Source organism: Triticum dicoccoides, chromosome 5B, assembly GCF_002162155.2.
Source record: "Triticum dicoccoides isolate Atlit2015 ecotype Zavitan chromosome 5B, WEW_v2.0, whole genome shotgun sequence".
Taxonomy (NCBI): Eukaryota; Viridiplantae; Streptophyta; class Magnoliopsida; order Poales; family Poaceae; genus Triticum; species Triticum dicoccoides.
The window spans coordinates 557,934,731-557,941,605 of NC_041389.1; positions in this window are offsets into that span (position 1 = coordinate 557,934,731).

The following is a 6,875-nucleotide window of genomic DNA, read 5'->3' on the forward strand; positions in this document are numbered from 1 at the left end:
ACAGTGAGCGGGGGGAGTTGATGAACAGGACCCATGGCATTGCCTCTGGATGAACAGGACCCCATGGTGTGGAGGGCTGGATGAACAGGATGACCCCGTGGAGGGCTGGATGAACAGTAGACGGTGGAGGGGTGGATGAACAGTAGCCCGTGGAGGGGTGGTTGAACAGGAGCCTGTGGAGAGGGGTGGTTGAACAGTAGCCGGTGGAGTAGCGCGCGGTGGAGGCTGGATGAACAGGAGCCCGTGGATGAACAGTCGCACGTGGAGGCTGGAGGAGGTCGACGGTGGATGAACGGTAGCCCGTGGAGGCTGGATGAGGTCGACGGTGGAGACGAACACTATCCCATGGAGTCCCGTTTTGCGGTACGCGACACCCCTCCCGACGAACAGGACCCTCGTTTCGACCGTAGCGCTCCAACACAAGTCCGTTTCGTCCGTTTTGCGGTACGCCACACCCCTCCCGATCAACAAGACCCCCGTTTCGACTGTAGGAGGTCCGTTTTGTCTGTTTTGCGGTACGCCACACCCCTCCCGATCAACAGGACCCCCGTTTCGATCGTAGGAGGTCCATTTTGTCCGTTTTGCGATATGCCACACCCCTCCCGATCAACAGGACCCCCGTTTCGACCATAGGAGGTCCGTTTCCTCCATTTTGCTGTACGCTAGACCCCTCCCGATGAACAGGATCCCATTTCGAGCGTGGCCGGTCGAACACAAGGCCGTTTCCTCTGTTCTGCGATACGCCAGGCCTCGTTTCCATCGCCTATTCCGTCCAAGCCCTCCCGATGAACACGACGACGCATTCCGTTCCGACCCAGCCGGTTGGCTCCCCATGGGCACGACGATGACGCCGTTTCTTCGTTCCGGCCCAACCAATGCACACGAGCCCTGGCCGTACGTATATATGCGCGAGTAGGCATTCGAGACCCCGCCCGTATGTACACATACGTGGCCGTATTTTCTTTCTTGCACCCTGGCCGCTGTACGTACGTGTACATGCTACGTGCGCACCTCTACTATGACATGTGCGCGCCTCTACTACGACACAAGCGCGCCTCTACATCCACCAGTATGTACATACATGTTCGCGACCAGAATGACAATGCTACGTATGCTTCGACCAGGTGGGTCTCGACTGTCAGGCAATTCCTTGTGTGCGAAGATGTAGCTGGTGGGTCCCAGCAGTCAGGGGGGCGAATCGTTTTGTTTTTTTGCCCGGACGCACTTCCTTGCGTGCGAAGGTGTAGCTGGTGGGTCCCAGTAGTCAGCTGGCGAATCATTTTGTTGTTTTTTCTGCCCGGACGCACTTCCTTGCGTGCGAAGGTGTAGCTGATAGGTCCCAGCAGTCAGGGGGGAAACATTTTTTTTGCGAAATGCGGTGGCCCGTCCGGTGGGTCCCCGCTGTCAGGTGGAGGAATAATTGTTTTGCATGTAATAAGGAGGCACTTCCTTGCGGCCGCCATGGACCCAGCTGTCAGCCTCTCCACGTACAGTACTCTTCCGATGGAAGTTGGTCGTTGACCACATTGACCACGCCGTACCGAGAGCACCAGGGCGGTGGACGACGGCGAGGCCTAGGAAGGGGATGACGCAGAGCCGGGGAAGACGCGGTAGTGGATGCCCACGCGGAGAGGAGTATGACTGTACGAGGGTTTACTGGTTCGTTTGCCATCACCAGAGAATAACAACAGGTGTGGGTCAGTAGAGGGATGGCTAGGCCAGCGATGGGAGTACGGTGGGGGCGGTGAGGCCTGCGCGGCAGCACAGCCGACCGCGGGGAGGAGGGAGCAGGCAGTCCCGCCGGCGCTTGCTTGAGCGGCTGGAGCAGGAAGAGCAGAGATTGAAGCACGACGGCCGTTGGATGGACATCCAACAGTCACTGCTTGTGCGTCAACCTTCTTTTTAGGAAAGCCTCAAATATGTGGAAAACAACATACATCCCATCTGCCATTATTTCTAATAATTTACAGCCCATTTGCTAATTTTTAAGGTTTTTTTTGGAGCCAATATTATTTTTGTTAGCATTACAACCCATATTGTGGCCAAGGTTAAAAAATTATACGAAATTTTGCATATTTCGGTGCAGTCTGAACTGTTTTTAATCCCGAAATTTCGACTCACATTCAAACTGATTTTAAAAATAAATTTATATCAATATAAAATCCAACAAATTCTCCACGCATAAAAATTAATGTAATTTAAAATATCGAAATGAAAAAAAAGATATTTGAAACTAATTGCCGGTTTGATGTGTTTTAAAAATGTACAGCCCATTTCTCATTACTGATGGGCCATTTTCTCGGCCAGCCGAATGAAAGCTCTCCTCGTCTTGAAAGATTTGCAGCCCAACAGGCCTGACAAAGCGACTTACTTGGCAAATCACAAAAAAACTGGGCTGTGGCCGTGGACCCAGCTGTCAGCCTCTCCATGTACAGTACTCTTCCGATGGAATGTCATTGACCACATTGACCACGCCGCGCCGAGAGCACCAAGGCGTTGGACGTCGGCGAGGCCTAGGAAGGGGACGACGCGGAGCCGGGAAAGAGGAGTATGACTGTACGAGGGTTTACTGGTTTGTCTACCGTTGCCGAAGAATAATAGCAGGTGTGGGTCAGTAGAGGGATGGCTAGGCCTGTGATGGGAGTATTGTGGGGCGGTGAGGCCTGCGCGGCGGCACAGCCGGCCGTGGGAAGGAGGGAGCAGGAAGTCCCGCCGGCACTTGTTTGAGCGGCTGGAGCATGAAGAGCAAAGATTGAAGAAGCACGACAGCCGTTGGATGGACATCCAACAGTCACTGCTCTCGTGTGTTGACTAAGTTGATAGGGCATTACGTGTGCGTCAACCTTTTTTTCATGAAAGCATACGCGTCAACCTGTAGTAGGCGCACAAGTCAGCCTCAAATCTGTGGAAAACAGCAGACAACCCATCTGCCATTATTTCTAATAATGTACATCCCATTTGCTAATTCTTAAGAATCTTTTTGGAGCCCATCTTCTTTTTGTTAGCATTACACCCCATATTGTGGTCACGGTTGAAAAGTATACGAAATTTTGCATATTTCGGTGCGGTCAACTATTTTTAATCCAGAAATATCGATTCACATTCAAACTATTTTGAAAAAGAATTTATATAAATATAAAATCCAAATAATTGTCCACGCATAAAAATCAATGGAATTTAAAATCTTGTAATGAAAAAAATTGAAGCTAATTCCCGGTTTGATGTGTTTTAAAAATGTACAGCCCATTTCTGGGCAAACCGAATGAAACTCTCCTCGTCTTGAAAGATTTGCAGCCCAGCAGGGCCGATAAAGCAAGTAGGCCTTGTTTGGGTATTTCTTAAAAAAAATAGAACTGGGCTAGCCATTTTCAGCAAGAAAAAAACACAACTGGGCTCATGATGTGGTAAACATAAATAAAACCCTGGCTAGACGGGCCACGGCCCTCGCACAGCCTCATTGTTACCCTGATCCGTCGCTAAAACTAGTATAAATAACAACTGCTTGTTCCTCAAAAAAAACTGCACGACCTGCTGGGTCCCTGGTGTCAGCCACTCGTAGTGTAATTCTCTCGTTTATTGACTACGTTGACAATGGCGTGAGCCCCATATGTCCAACCATTAGGAGGAACCATATTTTTGGGCTTGTAATACAGAGGCACTTGCTTGCGTACTGCCATGACGCTGGTGGGTCCCTACTATCATCCTCTCCACATACAGTCATCTCCTTGTTCCTCTCGGTTGTTGACGACGTTGACAACACAAGAGGGCGGCGCACCGCGCACGGCGAGTGAACCAAGGCCGCAAGGCGGAGGACGACGGCGAGGCCTCGGACGGAACGAACAGGAGCCGTGGAAGATGCGCCGATCCAGTCGCAGGCAAAGGGGAGTACGAGGGTTGACTGGTTCGGGTGCGGGTGCGTGTTGGGGCTGACGTCACCGGAGAATAACAGGACGTGTGGGGGAATAGAGGGAGGGATTGGCCAACGTTGGAGGGTACGTACGGTAGGGCGGCGGAGGCGCAACCAGCCATGGGATGCGGGAGCAGGAGGAGCCGACAGGGTGGTTCGGTTTGGGCGGCTGGAGGAAGAAGACAAGAGATAGAAGATACACGACAGATGTTGGATGTCAATCCAACGGCTGGTAGGTAGAATCGTTTGTTGACTGTCTAGGCTATTTCCTCGCGGGTCCCAAATGTCAGAATCCAAATCTTTCATAGTCATGCAGCCTTTCCTATGAAAATTTACAGCCCATTTGATGTGCTAGTTCGAAATAAGTTTGTGGGTGCTGGTGGGGGCTAATCACTTGGCTTCTGTAATGCACAGTGAGCTCAAGCAGCCGGCGAGAGTGATGTTATGTCCCTTGGTTGGGATTTGTTACAATATTTCACTCTAAATTAAACGAATGGCAAGCCATGCCTTGTTTCAAAGAAAATATGACGGTCACAGCCGAGTTGAAAAGGGCAGGAACATCTAACTCCACCTTACAAACTGTACAAAAGCACGAGGGTTAATTGTTCATCACGTTTACAAAAAAACCTAGGTTGAAAAGGGCAACAACATCTAACTCCACCACTGTTTTCGGCAGTCACAGTCAAATGGATCGGTCAGGTCCATAGAATGAACATCCTGGGTCATAAAATTTACTGGATTATGAGCACAATAAGTTGTAAATAGAAGCCCGACACGTTCAGATGCTCTTTTGCCCACCTGAAACTCCTTTTTTTGCTCTTTGACATACCCATCCATCATAACCATGCTGCTAATAAACTTAAGCCTGATGGACAATAGTAACCTCGCATTCAGCAGGAAGAATGTGACAAATCTAGTGTTTGCATGGTTGGCTACCTATCATTCTAGCGTTACTGTCTTCAATCGAATCTCATGAGAAGTGAGAAAATCCCGATGGTTACGAATCCACCGATTGGTTATAACTTTCTTACCCCGTCCTATTGCCTAAATAGACATGAAGATTAAAAACAGTTAAGGTCTAAAAAAAGAGTGTCGAAAGAGCAACAACTGAACGGTTAATTCTAGTACACTATATGCGGGCTTCCAATGTGCGTGTGAAATTATCACCTTTATATACAACTTCTCCAGACATGGAAAGCATTGCAGCAAGCCAATAATCTTGTTCAGATCAAAACTAATCATTTGGATATATAAGATCTTGATAGAATCCAACACCATTGATAGGCCATCCATGGAGAAACTCTTCATTGAGCATAGAACATAATATTAGTACAAAATGTGTAGTCCAAGATGATATATAACTTATGGGCATAAATTTAAAATGCAGCTTATGGTTACAAGTGTAGATGATAATATAAAGTACCTGAAGAACTGTGGAGCCAAACACCATATTGAAATGAGCACAGAGATCATGTATTACACCCAAGGTCTCCAGTTTAGGCGCAGAGAGGACGGTTATTTGCAACGGTGAATAACTAGAATCAAGGATCAACCTTTCAAGTGAAGGGGCATCTTGGATGATGAGCTGCCTTTCGTCAAAAGAAATTCCAATTCTTACAAGGTTAGGCGACTTTATTTGGAGACAACTGATTCTAACTGTGAAAACAAGCACCAAGCACTCCAGGGCAGGGCAACTAGAGTGGATGATGCTGTGCAATGAGGCCTTCGATATACGAACCTGCACAAGTGAAAGTTTTTTGAGAAATGGGAGTCAAAGGTTCAGTAACAGATTGTCTGGTAGGTAGCACAGTGAAAAGGTGGCGGAGTGGAGAGAGGAGGAAAACCGCGAGATGGACATCGGTGCTGAGAGCACAAGTTCATGGCGTTTGGTATGTGCTATGTGATTTCTAGGGGAATAGTAGAACTCAAGCAGCTGGAGTTCTATGAATTCAGGGGATTTCAGCCAGGCGTCCACCATGCAGGGCATGATATGCTTGCTCAGGTAGCATGACGGGATGCAGAGGCTTTGAACGGAGCCCTGGTGGGAGGAGATGATGGCTCTGGGAATTTCAAAATCATTGAAGAGAGATAGCTGACGATAGTCGAGATTAAGGGACACGACGCGCCATAGAGGGTGCCGCCGAATTGAGAGGACTTGGTGGCAGCAATCCTTGGTGGGGAGAAGCGAGATGATCTCCCCAAGGACGGCGTCCGGGAGATCGCTGATGCGGTCCACCCGAGATTCTACGGGTTCCCGAGATCCGGTGGGGGCGGGGTCGCCGCTTCTCCCCGTGCTGCCGGGTGCGGGATCTACAATAGGCGTCGCCGCTGATGGGAGCCTCATCTTCTTGGCACTGGGGTCAGCTGACTCCATTTTCCTCGAGGGCGTCGCGTCGCGCTCACGGATTTGAGCAGAGTAACGAATGGCGAGCCTAGTTGTAGTGCGAGTGAAGAAGAAGGGGAGCTGAGGTCTTTTCTGTAGTAGTGAGGAAGAAGGAGAGCTGGGGTTTTCTGTAGGAGTGACGTGAGGAATTTGGGGGTACGAGTGAAGCGAGCTGACGTGAGGTGGGTGGGAGCGAGGAGGAAGAAGAGCACCTAGGTTTTTTTGGGGGGCAGTGTGCTGGGTGTGGGTAGTGCCTCTCATTCAGTAAATATATGGCTTTTGAATTGATTTTACTATTTACTAGTGTGGATGGGCTGTTTTGTCTTGGGCCCAGAGAAACAATTACCACTAGTACAGTGGAGACACTCTACAGCTACCTAGAAAAACAATTACTACTAGTACAGTGGAGACACTCTACCGCTTCTGGCTCCTCCTAGGTCATTGAAACGTCTCCCTCTACTGAATGCCATTATACTTTTGTTCACCGACATGCGGGCCATGCAGCGTGTGGGCCCAAATGCCATCCACCAAATTAGAAGGCAGTATGCAGGTGGAGAGTAACCCCAGTCGTAGCGCAGCAGTAAC